This window comes from Vombatus ursinus, unplaced genomic scaffold, assembly GCF_900497805.2.
Source record: "Vombatus ursinus unplaced genomic scaffold, bare-nosed wombat genome assembly UNPS02014822.1, whole genome shotgun sequence".
Taxonomy (NCBI): Eukaryota; Metazoa; Chordata; class Mammalia; order Diprotodontia; family Vombatidae; genus Vombatus; species Vombatus ursinus.
The window spans coordinates 2,999,161-3,015,574 of NW_020954600.1; the positions used below are offsets into that span (position 1 = coordinate 2,999,161).

At 45.1% G+C, this 16,414-nt stretch overlaps 1 protein-coding gene across 3 annotated transcripts in view; it reads right to left on the bottom strand.

Annotated features, from left to right (window-relative positions):
* PRDM11 (PR/SET domain 11) overlaps positions 1–4,528 on the bottom strand; it is an 86,121-nt gene extending 81,593 nt beyond the window's left edge. Inside the window, exon 1 of one of the 3 annotated variants that reach the window (XM_027837902.1) lies at positions 4,396–4,528. The gene's annotated coding sequence lies outside the window, so the exon portion shown is untranslated. The remainder of the gene's footprint in view (positions 1–4,395) is intronic. The other 2 variants (XM_027837903.1, XM_027837901.1) reach the window with 2 other exon arrangements.
* Between the last annotated feature and the right edge of the window lie 11,886 nt (positions 4,529–16,414).

Genomic DNA, 16,414 nt, shown 5'->3' on the forward strand with positions numbered 1-16,414 from the left:
TGTGTGTGTGTGTGTGTGTGTGTGTGTGTGTGTGTGTGTGTTCTTTGACACTCTTTGAGATTACTGTCCACTGCAATCCAGCTTCGATGATCACTAGAAATACTGGCAGTATGATGCAACTGAATGATGTCCTGGATCTGAATTCTGCCTACTTCTCATCTATATGACCCTGGACAAGTCACAATGTCTGGGGGCTTCATTTACTTTACTGATAAAATCAGAGTTTCAGAAGAGATGCTCTCCACAGCTCTTCTAGCCTGAAGCCTCCCCTGAATCCCAGCCTCACATCACCTACTGGACAGGTTCAACTGGATATCCCAGAGATGTCTCAACCTCAGCATGTCCAAAACAGAACTCCTCACCTTTGACCCTAAACCTTCCCCTCTTCCAGCCTCCCCATGACTGTTAAAGGCATGACCTTTCCTTGGAGTCATCCCCAGATCCCCACTCTCACTCATCCCACCTTTCCAATCTATGCCCAGATCTACACTTGGAGATGGATTGATCTTATGCAGTAGTATGCAGTGTTTAACAATGGGCTCTCTAGAAAATCCCAAGCCATTTTTAAGCTTGACCTGAATTATTAATGTTTCCTCCATCACTTTCTTCCATCTAGGCAATAAAAAAAGCAAAACAAAACAAAACAATAAATCAAGCCCTGATTTGTAGCTTTGTTGATTTCTGAGGTGTAAATGCTCACACTGAAGATGTAAAAATCCAATGAATTTTTACTGGTTAGAGCAAGCTCCAATATACCCTTGTGTGGTATGGGGGTTATCCTGGGTTTCTAAAGGCTGTATCAGCAGAGTATCACTTCTGTTAGATCCTACAAACCTGGAAAGGCATTGGGTGTGGATCCAGAAAAGCAGTGAATACCTGACTCTGAGGTCCAGCTTAGCTAAACTGGGAGAGGGTCACGTGGTTGGCCAAGGTGTGATGAATGTTTCTGTCCACAGTAACTGGTGATAATCATCTACAAAAGAACAAGGTGGGGGGAAGGGTTGGGATCTACATCAATAGACTGAGTACCCAGAATGATGAAGTTATTAGTCCTTGAAATAGTACATGCATTGACTGCACACGTATAATCTATATCAAATTGCTTGCCTTCTTAAAAAAGGGGCAAGGGAGAATTTGAAACTAAAAATTAAAAAAAAATCCCAAACATTAAAAATTGTTTTACATGTAATTGGAAAAATATAAAATATAAAAATTTTCCAAAAAAAGGAATATGTGTATGTGTGTGATTGGAGACAGTTTTGCATAGTGGTTAGAGAGCTAGCCTTGAAGCTGGGGAGACCTGGATGCAGGTCCTGCTGCTGTCTCATGCCAGCTGTGTGACCCTGATCAAGTCACCTCACCTCTTAATACTCTAATCAATTCTCTGAGTGGAAGAGAATGCGCCAACCTGCTTTGGTAGAAGGCGTTTCCCACTTGAGAGTTCTCTAGACCCATCATATATGAACTACCACTTTACATCAAGTATTGTTTCCTCCAGCAGAGCTTTCGAAGCAAAGGAACGGCTCTCTCAGTTACTGTAAGAGTGTATGGAGACAGCCAAAGACTGCCTGGAGACCTCTGTGTGAAATCCCTATATTTATTGCCTAAGTGACCTTGGGTAAGTCTCCTTCTTCCCTGGGCTCTGATTCTCATCTCCAAAATGGAAAGTTGAACCAGAACGCCTCTGAGGGTCTCTTCGAGTTCTAGATCTGTTCTAGATCTGATCTAGATCAGATAAGTGGCTCAACCTCCCTAGGCCTCAGTTTCTTCATTTGTAAAATAAGGGGATTAGCCTAGATCAGAGTTGTCAAACTCACAAAATTCCCCAGCAGTGTCCCTAACCATATTAAAACATAATTGGGAGATGCTTAACAAAATAAATAAAAATACAAGACATAATGTTAATTTGTGGTTTTCTAAGTCAATACGAAGCCTGAAAGGATTCCTTTCTATTTGAGTTTGACACTAACAAACCAGGTGACCTTGGAAATCTTTTCCAGCTCTACTTTGAGCCCACAATCCAGGCAAAACACAAATGTCCCCAGGTTTCTCCAAATGCTTTGTATCTGGCGCAATGTTTTGTTCCCTGGAGATTTTAGTTAGGCTCCTTGAGATGGTCAAATTTGTCCACGTACTTCCTAAAAATGTGGTTGACAAAACTGAACGAAATACACCGGCAGGTTGAGGTTTTCCATAGTACTCAACTGGGAGATTCTGACTGGGAGATTCTGTTCCCAGCCGAGTTCTATAATCACAGGTATGACCTAATGCTAAAAACCAAAAGTCTTCACTCCAACAGGTCGCGCTGCCACTGCCCTGGCAGTGTATCAAGTACATTCTCTACTACCTGACCCGGTGTACCACAGGGTGCTTTTGTTATCAATAAGGGAATGCTCCATCCAAGCAATCATACCTTTAAGTCTTCCCTAACACAGCCCAATGCAACTGGTGAATGCTCAGAATGCCAAAATCCATGGAATGTTCTCTCAGCCAAGTTCAGACAAAACTCATAAATGTGCTGAACATCAAGAGAAAGCTCTCATTATTACTCCTCCAGTACAGTAGTCAGGGAATTGCGTGTATTCTGTGTCATCCCCTTGAAATTATATACCATTGTCCATATAGACTTGAAGCAAACATTGAAACAAATACCAGTGAAGGTATGAAGTTTCCCCGGGCTGTCTTGAGGCAGGAAGAAAGAATGCTTAGATTTCCAGATGAGACTGTATGGCACCTCCAAGAAGGGAGCCAGGAGCACCTGGGTTCAAGTCACACCCAGCCCTTGGGCAAGTCCACTTCTCCGTGCTGTGGGCTTTCTAAGACTGTAAGTTTCTGAGAAGGTGCTAACCAGCACGGTATAAGAAGTTTGATCACCTGGGAGTTCCCAAGACCAGCAAAATCACAGGCCTACTCCGTATGCTTACCTATTTTGTATATATTTATATGTGCATATGATGACTTCCACTGTAGAATATATACTCCTTGAGGGTAGGGGTGAGGTCACTTTGGCTCCATATCCCCAGTATGGATAGCACAGTGCCCCCTTCATAGACACTTAATAAATGCTGATTGGTTACTTGACTGACCAGCGTTAGAATGTGAGCTCAGCTACTTACTACTACCTGTGTGACTTGGGGTACTGGTCAAACAGCACCGGGTCTGGAGTCTGAGGACCTTGTTCAAATCCTTCCTCTATCAGGAATTACCTGTGTGACCTTGAGCAAGTCACTTAGCCTGTTGGCCTCAGTTTCCTCATTGGTCAAATAAAAAGGTTGAGCTATCTCTCTTTCCAAGGACCTCTACGGTTCTTTTCACTTCTAAATCTATAATCTCAGGATCCAAGTTACATTTCCTTCCCTGGGCCCCCCGGTTTCTTTCTCCGTAAAACGAGGGAACTGAATTAGAAGATCATGCCAATTGTCTCAGATGACTAGCCTGATTTTAAAGGGGCCCCGCCCCCCTCCCCCAACCTGAGCTCAAAGGGGCCAGGAAAAGGTATCCTCCCTCAACTTTTCCATCTGTATATCACACCAGTGACATCTGCATTCTCCTGGACTCAACCTGCATATATGGCTTCCTGGGCTGGAGAGGAAGGTCACCCTATGACAAAGTTTCTGCAGTTTCTGCATTAGAAAGTACCTTGGGGCTTCAGGGAGAGGCAGAAGGAGGGGTGTGTGTAAATTCAGGAGGGGGAAGATTTCCCGAAGACTCAACACTCGCAAGTAAGACCAAGATGAAAAACACCGCCTGCTGGTTTAGCTACATTAAGCGGGAAATCCATAACGCCCTTAAAAGAGGCCGCATTACAGTTCCCATCGAGTCTCTGAGTCCCCAAGGCCAAGTGCAGCCACAAGCCGAGCCAAGAAGTGAAACTGACCAGGAGAACTAGGCCAGCGGCAGCTGCGATCCCTCCAACATTCCAAGCTCCGCCCAGCTCATGTCACTGCGTTCTAATTCCGAACGCTCGGCCCGGGACTGCTTCTGCCATTGGTTGGCAGCTATGTCAGTCAGAGGAAAGAACGCAAGAGGGAAGCGGGGGGGGGGAAGGGGAAGGCTACATTGTAACAAGGAGAGAGCGAGAGTGGAAGAAGGAGGCGGAGGCAGCTGCCGCCCCGAATCCCGCAGCGGTAGCAGCTACCTGCCGAGGGTTAACCCACCTCGGAGCGGGGGCCAGCCTACTCCCCCCCGCCTTAGCCCGACCCCAGTCCCCTTCCCCATTCCGGGCCCCCGGCCACCCCCGAGCCCGCCGGAGCCAGTCCTGCGCTTCCCCCGCCAGCGATCCAGCCCCGCGGCCTCTGCACCACCGGCCCCGGCTCTCGCTGGCAAACTGCCGAGCGCTCTTCGAAGCCATTTTCATTGGCCACATTGGCGACCAGAGGGGCTGAGCTGACTCACCTTCCCCGAGAATCCGGCAGCAGCCCGGCTCGGTGGACGCGGGAGCGGGGGCGCAGGGGCGCACGGGGACGGCTCGCCCCCCCTGGATGGCAGCCCCCAGCGGCCGCGGGGAGCGCCCCGGCTGCCGGCTCCCTAGTCCCAGGCGAGGGAAACTTTCACAGCCAGCCTGGGAGCGGCGGCGGCGGCGGCGGCGAAGGCGACTCGCTGCTTCTCTCCCTCCCAGCTTTGACCACCATCTTATTAGTACAGGAAATGACATGGAAAACGGAAGAAAGCGGCGTTTGGGGCCGACGCGGACCCCCCAAATCAGGGGCCGGAGCTGGGACACACCAGTCACTTCCCAACTTGGCCCAGAAGGCGCCTCCCGAGTTCCTCGGGCTCCCACCCGGAGCCCTCGCGAGCCGGGGGGGGGGGGGGGGGGGGGGGGGCCCCCGCCCCCGGGCGGGGGGGCTTTGATCCTATCCTAGCTCGGGGGGGTCGGGGGAGTCCGCGATGGGGGCTGAGAGGGGGGCGCCCGGGGGGGCGGAAGGTGAGCACAACTCTGGGATTGGGGCACATTTCCCGGAACGGAAAGTTATTATAGAAATGTGTATTTTTAAAAAGTCATTCGGAGAGGGGCTCCCCTCCATCCCGGGCTGCCCATTTGGGGAAGGCAACCTCAAGACCTTGGAGGAAGAATAAACACGGTTATATTTTTAACCCTTTCGAGACCCGAACCAGAACACCTGTGCTCCCAACCCCTTTACCGTCACCCTCCACTTTCCTTTAACCCCTGAAGTGCTGGATTGCTTGAGTAGCAAATGCAATTTCGGTGACTCTCATGGGGAAAACGGGGGTAAGCACAGAGAATTAACTATTTAGAGGTGGCGAGAGGGCAGAGCCGCAAAATCGCAAGCATCCTCCTCTCCCTTTTTGCCTCTTACTGAAATGCTTCCAAAGAGGTTTTTCTTAACGAGTTTGATTTTTAGCCTGACTTAGATAAGCTGTTAAATCATTTAGCTGTCCTGTGCCTCAGTTTCTCCCAACTGCAAATCAAGACCAGGTTACTTGGGGGAGGGGTGGACTGCTTTGAATGGGAGTAGTTACCGTGCGTTTCTACAGTTTTGGAGTGTACGAAGTGTACCCTATGCGGGTAAGTGGGACAAACATTGTCAGACACACCCCCGACCCTCTCGCCCAGCTCGGAGCAGATGAGGCTACCCATGCAAGGATAGGTGAGGTGACTTTCCCGGCCTCCTTCTGGGACTCAGTTTTTCTAACTCTAAAATAACTGGGTTGGATTCGATGAACTCCGAGGTTCCCTCCAGAGCTAAAAATGCTTCGATCCTGAGGGTCTAAGCCAGAGCCGAAGGTCAAACAAAACCAACAGCTCTCGAGAAGTTCAAAACTCGTCCTTGCCAATTATAGAACGAAGGATAGGAAAGGGAAATGGGTTCAATTTAATAAACGACAGCAATATTTTTCTAAGAAAACAAACTTCGCTTGGAGCTGCCTACCAATTATGTAGCCAATAGGTCGCGTGCTGCTGCTGCTGTGTGTATGTGTGTTTTCCTCCCAAACGATTGAATGATCTTTATTCACGTTTGATAAGTTAGAGGTTACGCAGGGTGCATCAAAGTAGTTAGATCTGAAAGGGACAGTAGAATATAGAAGTCAGAGCTGGAAGGCACCTTGGAAGTCCGTTAGTCCAATCCCCTAATTATTATTATTTTAAGAAAAATGGTGAAATGAATTGCCCAAGATCACAGGGCTGGCCAGCCTGGGGTACCATTGAGTTGCACTGATGATCTGAGGTCCTGGGAGATCACTGCCAACTTCACAGGGTAATTAATGGTCGGCAGACCCCTTGATCTCCCTGAGCCTTAATTTCCTCCCCTGGAGAATAAGGAAAATACGATGGTGGAAAACAAAAACACTCAATTTGGAGACATTATAGGCTCATCGCTTGAGAGATGGAAAGGACCTTAGAGGTCATCTAATCCAACTTGCTCATCTTACAGATGAAGACCCAGGGAGGTTGTGACTTGTCCAAATTCTCCTGGGTATTAAGCCTCAGAGGCCAGATTTGAACACAGATCTTGTGGAGCCAGAGTCAGCCAGTGCTCATTCTACTGTATCATGAGAAAGACCCAGACTTGGGTTCCAGCTGGACATTTGCTGGTTAGGTGATCCAGGGCACTCCATTCCTTTGTGCCTCAATTTCCTCGGTGGTGATTTAGGGATTATAATGCTTACACTGCTTATACAACAGGTATGTTGGGAGCATGCCATTTGGTATACCTTAAGGTGCTATAAAAATGAGTTATAATCTGTAAAATTAAGATAATAGTTCTTGTACCACAGACCTCATAGGGCTAGTTGGAAGATCAATTAAGATAATGACCTTGAAATTATCTAGTCACCATAAAATGCTATGTAAACATAAGCTATGAGGTGAGTGGTTCAAATTAGAAGTAACTGAGTTGGGATAAGAAACTAGGTGGTTATTTCCATTGTTGTCCATGCTGGCAGTCCTGTCGGATTGGTGTCTTCCTCCACCCACCCAGGGAACTTCTTAAGTGGAATTAGGGACATTTGGCTCATCTCACACTGAGTCACACTGTCAGGATATCAGCAGTCTTTTGGCACCAATATGTCCTGTGTAATGAGAAAAATAGAGAAGCTTGGGAGAAGTGTGTAATAGATGGCATTGGATATTTGGCTTTGGATAAATGGGAGTACGGTCACCACACCACTTCATTTGTTTTCTTGGCTCCTGGCAAGAAAGGCGTGCATTAATTCTGGATCTTTAAAATGAGATCATAGAATGTGGAATGTCTGAACTGCATACGGGAGAGCATGTCAGAGCTAGGAGGGTCTTCTGTTCTAACACAGAATGTCAGAGCTGAGAGGAACCTTAGAACATGGAATTCCAGAGTTGGTTGGAACTTCTTAGGATATGGAATTTCAGAGCCGGGAGGACCTTCATAGAACATGGAATTTCACAAAGGGACCTTAGTTCGTGCCTAAGAAGATGGGGTAATGCTTCCAAAGGTCAAAGGAAGATATAAAAAAAGTTTTAAGGGATTGAAAAGTGGTTAAGAGAGTGAGGTCCGTGACTTTAGTGGCTCTGGAGGCTTGTTGGCCTCACATTTTGTTTTATATCTTTTTCATGCATTACAAGCAAAGTATGGCCATCACACCGTCACCTACCATGTCCAATCAATTTCCAAGTCTGGTAGAGTCTTAATCCATCACACCTGTCTTGTCTGTCCCCTCCTCTTCAATGACAAAGGTGCTCCCACAGCCCCTTGTCACCTTTTAATCCCCCCTCCCACTTCCTATCGAAAGTTCTCACACCCTCCCAAAAGTTCTTCATAATTTGGCTACAGCCTACTACTAGGCTTACTGCCCCTCATTTCTCTTTATACTCCCCCCTCACCAACACAATCTCCAAACTTGGCATTCTACGTCCTACTGTGCCTTTGCACAGGCTGTCTGCCTTGCCTGGGGCACATGTCTTTCTTACTTCTGCCTCATAGAATCCACAGCTTCATTCAAGGTTGAACAGACCTCACCAAATCCAGATCCCTCATTCTCTAACCTCCATCCCAATGACAGTGCCCTCCTCCTCTTCAAAATTTCACTTAGTATCCTTTTTACTCCTTGATGTAAATGTGTCATCCTTTCCCTTCCATTCCTGCCCCCCCCCGAAACTGCCTCATAAATCCTTTCAGAGACTCCCTTTCTTTTCCTTTCTTTCCTGAGCATAACACTTAGCACATAGCACATAGCATGTGGCACAGAGTAAGCGCTTAGTAAATGTTTATTGAATTGAACGTGGAATATTCTTTCATCCTTCCATTAACTGATATTAGGTGCCTATATTCAAGAGAAAATGGTGTTGCTTAGTGGCCAGAGGGCCAGCTTTGGAGCTTGGAAAACATTGGTTCGAGTCTTGGTTTTGATCCATACTGGCTCTGTGAATATGGGAAAGTCACCTAAATATTCAAGGCCCTGGCTACTGTCTAGAACTGTCGTTTTACAAATAGGCAGTTAAAAGGAAGTTTTATCCTCCCTGAGTTAGTTCTCTACTCTAAAGTAGTTATGGGTGTTGACAAAGAAAACAATGTACAAGTACCATACATTGTATCATTTGCTGGAAATATAAAGATAGAAATGACCTAGAATCTACCCAAGAAGAGCTTATGACCTAATAGGAGGTGAAGATTTGTAGCAAATCACTGTGGTCCTATAAGAGAGAGTGAGAGAAGTGCAGAGAGGTCCAGACGAAGATCTGCAAGTTTCAGTAGGGACGGATAGTAAAGCACACAATGTCAGAGCTGGGTTTAGAGAACATTAAGATACTCAACTGGTCAGCTAGGCGGTGCCATAGTGCATAGAGTACCAGGCCTGGAGTCAGGCCTACTAATCTTCCTGAGTTCAAATTTGACCTCAGACACTACTACCTAGCTGTGTGACTCTGGGCAAGCCACTTAACCCTATTTGCCTCAGTTTCTTCATCTGGAAAATAAGCCGGAGAAGGAAATGGCAAACTACTACAGTATCTTTGCCAAGAAACCCCCAAATGGGGCCAGGAAGAGTTGGACACAACAAACAAGATACTCAACTAATTTTTTTTAAGGAGGGAGTCAAGGCTGGATCCCTCCCTACTCCCATCCCCAACAATTTTTTGTCTGTAGTTGTATAAGAGGTAGATTGGCACAGAATGCTGGATTTGGAGTCAAGAAGACCTGCGTTCAAATGTTACCTCAGATACTTGCTATGTGACCCTGAGCAAGTCACCTGACCTTTCTGAGTCTCAGTTCTCTCATCTGTAAAGTGAGGATGGGTACTAACACCTGTCACAAAGGGGACTGTCACAAAGATCAAATGAGATACTATAGGTGCAGTGCTTTGTGAACCTTCAAGAGACCACATGAATGTGACTATTGCTATAATCCCCAGTGTTCGACATCCTTTTTTTAGTGAGATTTTGGCTTTGGGATACAACCAAGCAGAATGGGACTTGAGTGTGAGAAGAGTCATTTCAATTCAATTAAACTAAATAAATGTGCTTTGAACACTTTCTAAGTTCAGAGCCCCATTGGCAGGATGAAGTGATCTCTCCTCCATCCCCAGCTTACAGTCTAGTTGGGGGGGGGGAGGTTCGGTCCTTAATCTTTTCTATGTTCTGGCTCCCTTGGGCAATCAGTCTGGTAAAACCTATGCACCCCTTCTCAGAATAATTTTTGTAAATGTATAAAATAAAAAAGTAGGATTCCCAAAGAAACCAATTATATTTCAATGCAGTTATCAAAATATTTAACAATCAAGTTCATGAACCTCCAGGTTAAGGATCTGTGATCTGGCTACAAACTAGACTGACAGGCAAGAAACAGTTACTTAAGACAAGGTAACTACTATAAATAATAACTATTATTTGACCTTTTTCAAAAGGGACGACATAATGGGATGATGTCTTGACTTGTCAGTGAATTAGATTTAAGTGAGGCAAAGTCCTCAGCCTCACTCCCTCTTCCAGAATCATCAAAGTCCAGTGGCAGGACAAACATCAAGATGACCGGTGATGACCTGAGATGGAGTGGATGACCTTGGCATCTTCAATATCCGACCAAGCTCTAAGTTCTCCACAGTGCCTGCTTCAGCTGCCTTCATGGCCTTTGGAACAAATTGTTCTCATCTGCCATTCTGCCAGGGGAAATCTTCCCATGCTTGGGGTAGATAGCCCCCTAACTCATGGGTTTTAGGCTTATACGTTACCCTTCACATGGTTTAGCCCATTTGCCAAGACAGTTTTACCAGCGTGTGGCTGCTGCACATGCTACAGCTTCTGGGACCCACAGGTGAGAGGTAGGTGATGAGCAGCCCTGAAAAGGGCTTGGCCAGCTTTCACAGGAGAGGTGCTAGTCCTCCTTGAACACTCCATACACCCCAACAGGACAAGATAGTATATGATCAGTCAATGAAACAAACATCCATCATATGCTTATGAGGGATACAAATAAAAAATGAAACTACTTGCTTTGAGGAAGTTTACATTCCATTGGAGGAAATATATATAAATATATATACACATATATGTATACATACACATGTGTATGTCTATATACACACATACATACAGATATGAATATATAAAACACACAGGTGTGGGAGGAAGCAGGAGCACCTGGGGGAAGAGAGGAAAGGAGTTCAGGAAGGGCAGATTTGAAGGAAGCCAGAGATGAGAAGAGAGGAGGGGGGGAGGGGGGAGGGGAAGGACAGCATTCTAGGCAGGGGGTAAAGCCTGTTCAAAGACAATGCAGAAATGAGAGAACGAATCTTAAGGTGATTTGAGAATTGTCAGACTTAGCCTGGGTCATCAAGGACTGGAAGGGGAGAGCTGAGTCATTTATCTAACCTTGATTATTGTAGAGGGCTGAGATGAATAATGTGAGCCTCCCTTGAGATTGCCCCAACTCCCTTCTATAAGCATGGAAGAGCTGGGCTGTGTAACAATGTCACATTTTATATCACTTAGTTTCCTCACAACTGTGGTAAGCTGTGCAAATGTTATTATCCTCATGTTTGTTTGTTTTGTTTTGTTTAAACTTATGATTTTATTGGTCCAGGGTCTCTTCCTGGTTTGGGAATTCTGGCCACAGAGGCATTTTAGCATCTTATCTGTTGACAAATTTAAAGAGTCTTCTCCTTCCCCTCCCTCCCTCACTGAGATGTTAAGTGACTTGCCCAGGATGTATGTATCAGAGATAGGACTTGAGCCCAACTTCTTCAGGTTTCTGAGCTCAGGCTCCCTTCCTATATTATACGGCACCACTCACTCCCATTTCAGAGAGAAGGAAACAAATCAGAGAAGTGATTTGTCCAATGTTACAGAGCTGGGGCTCGGGACCTAAGTTTACCTCTGGGCTTCACTTTCTCCATTTGCAAAACGAGAGGATTAGATCATCAAGTGACCTCCAGCTCCGACATTCTAGGTTCTAAGGACCCTCCCAGCTCTGACTTTCTCTGTTCTCAGGTCCCTCCCAGCTCTGACCTTGTGAGTTCTCAGGTCCCTCTCAGCTCTGACATTCCATGTTCTAAGGTCCCTCCTAGCTCTGACATTCCATGCTTTAAATCTAAGGTCTCCCCCCCCCCCCCACTTTTCTGAGGTTCCTCACAATTCTGACATTCTTCTGCGTTCTAATGCCTCTCACAGCTCTGGATTGTGTTCTATGATGTAATGTGCCTTCGGGCACTGAGTCCTCTGCTTTGCCATCAGATGTAAGGTCCTCAAGGATGATGTCTTAAACTTTCAGATCCACTTCTTTCCCTGCCCCCAACAGTGCCAGTAACAGTTCTTCAAACACATATCAGCTACTTGAGAAATACTGATTGAATTGAATTGACGGCCATTTCTAGGTAATTCTCACCTCAGTAACTGCCTGCCTGTGGCTGCAATACTTCCCCAGCTTTCCTCTTTAGGGGCTATCATACAAAAGGTGCTGGACTGTCTCCAGCTTTGCATAAAGACAAATGCTGAGATACTTGATCGAAGAGTGTTTAAAGCTTGAAGTGACCCGATTGGTCATCAAAGACAAACCTTCCTTTTCACATATGAGATAAATAAGGCTCAGACAAGGAAGTAACTTGCTCTAGGTCAGCGGTTGTCAAAGTGTGGTCTGGGGACTTCTAGAGGTCCCCAAGAGCCTCTGTGGGGGGGGGGGGGGGGGTCCATGAGGTCAAAGCTATTTCAATTAAAAAAAAAGATATTTTTGTTTCCAATATAGTAAATATCAATAGATATAACCTACAATAATTTTTAAGAATTTTTGTAAAAAGATCTTGAGACCAAGAAGCTTGAAAGTACTGCTACTCACTGGTAGTAAGACCTATAGCAGCCCATGGATCTCCAGGTAGAATCTAGAAGGTTATTCTAGGTGGTCTTGGATTTAGTCGATCAACCAACAATTCTTCTTGAAGGCTAGATGATAAAGCTAGAGGAGGAGAGGCTGCTGAGTGCACAGGATTGGGAAGAGGTGGATTTTGGAGGAGGTGGAAGGGAACATTGGATAGAGAAGCTGTGGGAACAACTTCCTGTCCTCAAGGAGCTTAGAGCCTACTTTTAGAGACAAGACAAATAAACCTGGGACAGAAACAAATCACATTAGACCAGAAATCGAGGCATGTTAAACTGGGTAGTTGAGGCTTGGAGTGTTACAGGTCAGTGGGAGCTGGAGTGGTCAAGGAGAACTTCCTGGAGGAGGTGATATATATGGTAGGATTGGGATCATTGAAGGAGAAGCATTCTAGGCAGGAGGGAACTGCTCTGGAAAGCAAACAGCACAGAGAGCAGCTGTATAAACATGCCCATGGAATCACAGCTTTGGGAGGAGCAAAGGTCTGTAAAAATGGCTTTTCCTTGGGGGAATTCAGGGAGGCATGAACTAAGCTCAGAGAAGTAATAATAATGATTCTCTCTCTCTCTCTCTCTCTCTCTCTCTCTGTGTGTGTGTGTGTGTGTGTGTGTGTGTGTGTGTATATATCTGTACACACACATACATACATTCACACACACATGTCATTACTATGTATCACTGTTAGAAATATTATCTTATTTGATCCTCACAACAACCCTAGGAAGGAGGTACAATTATTACCCTCATTTTACAAACAAAGAAACTGAGGCAGACAGAGGTTAAGTAACATAGCTAGTAAGTGTCAAAAGCTGGATTTGAGCTCAAGTCTTCCTGACTCCAGACCTAGGCACTCCATCCACTGTGCCACCTAGCTGCCCCATGTGACTAGAGCTGAGGATTTGTGTTGCGGAGCATAGGAGATCAGGTTAGGGGAATGGGGATGGGTTTCCATGGGCTTATAGAACCTACAACTTAAAGAGACTTTAGATCATGTCTGGTCTAAGCCCCTCATTTTGCCAAAGAGGAAACTGAGGTGAGAGAAGTTAAATGACTTGATATGATCGTAGAGCCAAGATTCTAAATCTGACTCCTCTGACTCCAAATTCATCCTTCTTTTCATTGTTTCATGTTACTTTTCCATACTCACTCTGCAGCTAGGAAATTTCCATTACCATTGTTATTGCATGAAGATAGAAGTAAGGTGAATAATAATCATTGTCACCATTAATGGTATAATAACCAGCCTCTGATCCATAGGTTTAGATAATGATGTTTATTATGATTATAATAATCACCCCCATTATTATTAATAGTTGGAGACAGCATGTCACAATGGGTAGGATATTGGCTTGAAGTCAGGAAGATTTGGTTTCAAATTTTGCCTGACATTACATTGTAACCTTAGGTGGTTCTGTAGATGAGGAAACAGATTTGTAGGGTGCAGATGATGGAATTTCAGAAATCAGTAAGATACACACCTGGAGGTGAACTCTCTGATACTCCTCACATCCCACTATGATTTCTGCAGCCATCTACTCTCAGAACTATAACTAGTCAGTCAAGCATCCTGGGCAAATTTAGGTGAGAGAGGTTGGGAGGAAGGAGGGAACAGTGATGGGAGAGGAATCCCGCACAGAGTTCAGCCCCAGTCTTTGGGGGACAAAATCCCCAGACGTCTCCACAGCCCAGAAGAAGAGTCTAGAGGTAAGGGGCCCTGCAGGCAAGAGCTTGGTAATGAAAGAATGTGGCCCAGTAGATAGTCAGGACCCTCAGGTGTGATAGATGATTTATTAGACCCTTATTTTATTCCAATCAGTATTAATTAGTTGGATATGATTCCACAGAAGTGGTGGTTATAAGTTCTGCATATTAGGTCCCAGAGCTGTGAACTGCAGATTGTAAGTTCACTTGCTTAGTCACAGGATGCTAACTAGACAACCTTATCCCTTGTTTTCGCCTTGTTATGGTGACCAAGCCCAGTGTGGCAGAGAAAACTTAATGATATGGAAAGTCCCCCAGCTATTTTTTGTTGGCCTCCATCCCTTGTCATCCCTCTATTGCCCAATATAGGGAGATGGCCATGAGTACTTGACCAACAAATGGCCCCGTTTGCCAGCCTGTGGCCTGCCTTTCTATTGGCCCATTGACCCGTGTAGATGTTTTGACATCTGTTTATCAGCCCAGCCCATGAGTCTGCTCCTGAGCTTGTTAGGACCTTCTGAAAGTCACGCTAGGTCTGTCGAGGTCTGCTCATCAGCTCGTTCGTCAACCAATGGGATCCTGTATTTTGTGTAGACCCCCATGAGGCTCTGTATTTCATGGCGCCTCTTCTGTATCATCTGGGTATCAAGTGCTATAAAACTAAGGCCCTGGAGGAATGAGGCATCTCAGGTTGTGAGGAAGATAATAAAGTGCTAACAGTTCAGAGCTCTGCCTCAGTTGCTTTTATTGTAGGTTGGATAATTTTTGACCCCACACAGGGGTGGATAGGAGGCAGTAGATAGTAGACCTCAGGTAGTCATTCCACTAGTGACAGGATGGTAGGCCAGACAACTAGTGCCAAGGAGAAGCACACTGCCTCACCCTAATGTCAGCACCCTGGGGCAAAGTCCCATTAGCCTCATCCTAGCTATGGCTCTGTCTCCTTTGTTTGAATATAGGTAGGAAGTGTTGACTTTTTACATGTGGACATTTTGTTTGCTGTGAAAGGGGCAGAAATCTGTGTGAGGAAAACTTAAAAAATCAGCTTGAGAAAAAACAGCCTGTCATATAAAATGTTGAGGAGAGACATGGACTGTTTTGAGGACCTAAAAGGAATTGCTCCTTGGATAAATGTACTGAGAGGACCTATTTGAAGACTGAGTATTGGCTGAAGTCATGATATTTGTAGGGCATCATGGTCCATCAGCTCATTTGCATATTGCAAAATAGAGGTTTTAAAGGTTATAACTTATAAATTGTAAATCAAATTACCAGTTGGGTTCCATGTGGAGGTTATAAAAGGACCATTGGGTCCTACCTGAAGGAAGGATAAAATAGTTGAGATTCACATAAGTTAGAAACCGGTAACAGCTTATGAAGAGGAACTGATCTGAAGTTGTAGAAATAATAGGAACAAAGGAAAGGAGACTGGGGGAGGGGTAGCTCAGTCACACAGCATAGCAGATGGTGGGCTGGATTTGGAGTCAGCAAGACTTGGGGTTGAATCCTGCCTCAAATATTTACTAGCTGTATGACTCTGGACAAGTCATTTAATCTTTGCCTGCCTCAGTTTCCTCATTTACAAAATGGGTATACAATATTACCTACATCCCAGAGTTATTGTGAGGGTAAAATGAAATAATATATAAAAGATGGTTCATAAACCTTCAAGTGGTATAAAAACACCAGCTATTATTATTATTATTATTATTATTATTATTATTATTAGAAATTCCCTCTCCCACCACTGCCTTATCATGGCTGGAGGGGTTTCTGTAGCTCAATGAAACTATGAGCCATGCAGCATTACCCAAGACAGATACATCATGGTAGAGAGTTCTGACAAAAGGTGATCCACTGGAAAAGGAAAAGGCAAACCACTCCAGTATCTTTGCCACGAAAACCCCATGAACAGCACTAACGTGATAAAAGATATGACACTGGAAGATGAGCCCCTCAGGTCAGAAGGTGTCTAACACACTACTAGAGAAGCTGAGGACAAATACAAATAGCTCCAGTACTACGGAAAGAGCTGGGCCAAAGCCGAAAGGAAGCTCAGCTGAGGATGTATCTGGTGATGAAAGGAAAGTCTGGTATTCTAAAGATCAATATTGCATAGGAACCCAGAATGTAAGATCTATGAACCAAGCTAAGCTGGACGTGGTCAAATAGGAGATGCAAAGATTAAACACTGACATCTGGATGTCAGTGAAGTTAAATGGGCAGGAATGGGTGAACTAATTCAGGTGATCACTACGTATACCGCTGTGGGCAAGAATCCCTTAGAAGAAATAGAATAGCCCTCGTCATCAGTAAAAAGGCAAGAAAAACAGTACTGAAGTATAATCTCAAAAATGACTGAATATCTGTTTAAATCCAAGGCAAACTATTCAACATCATAGTAATACAAGTCTGTG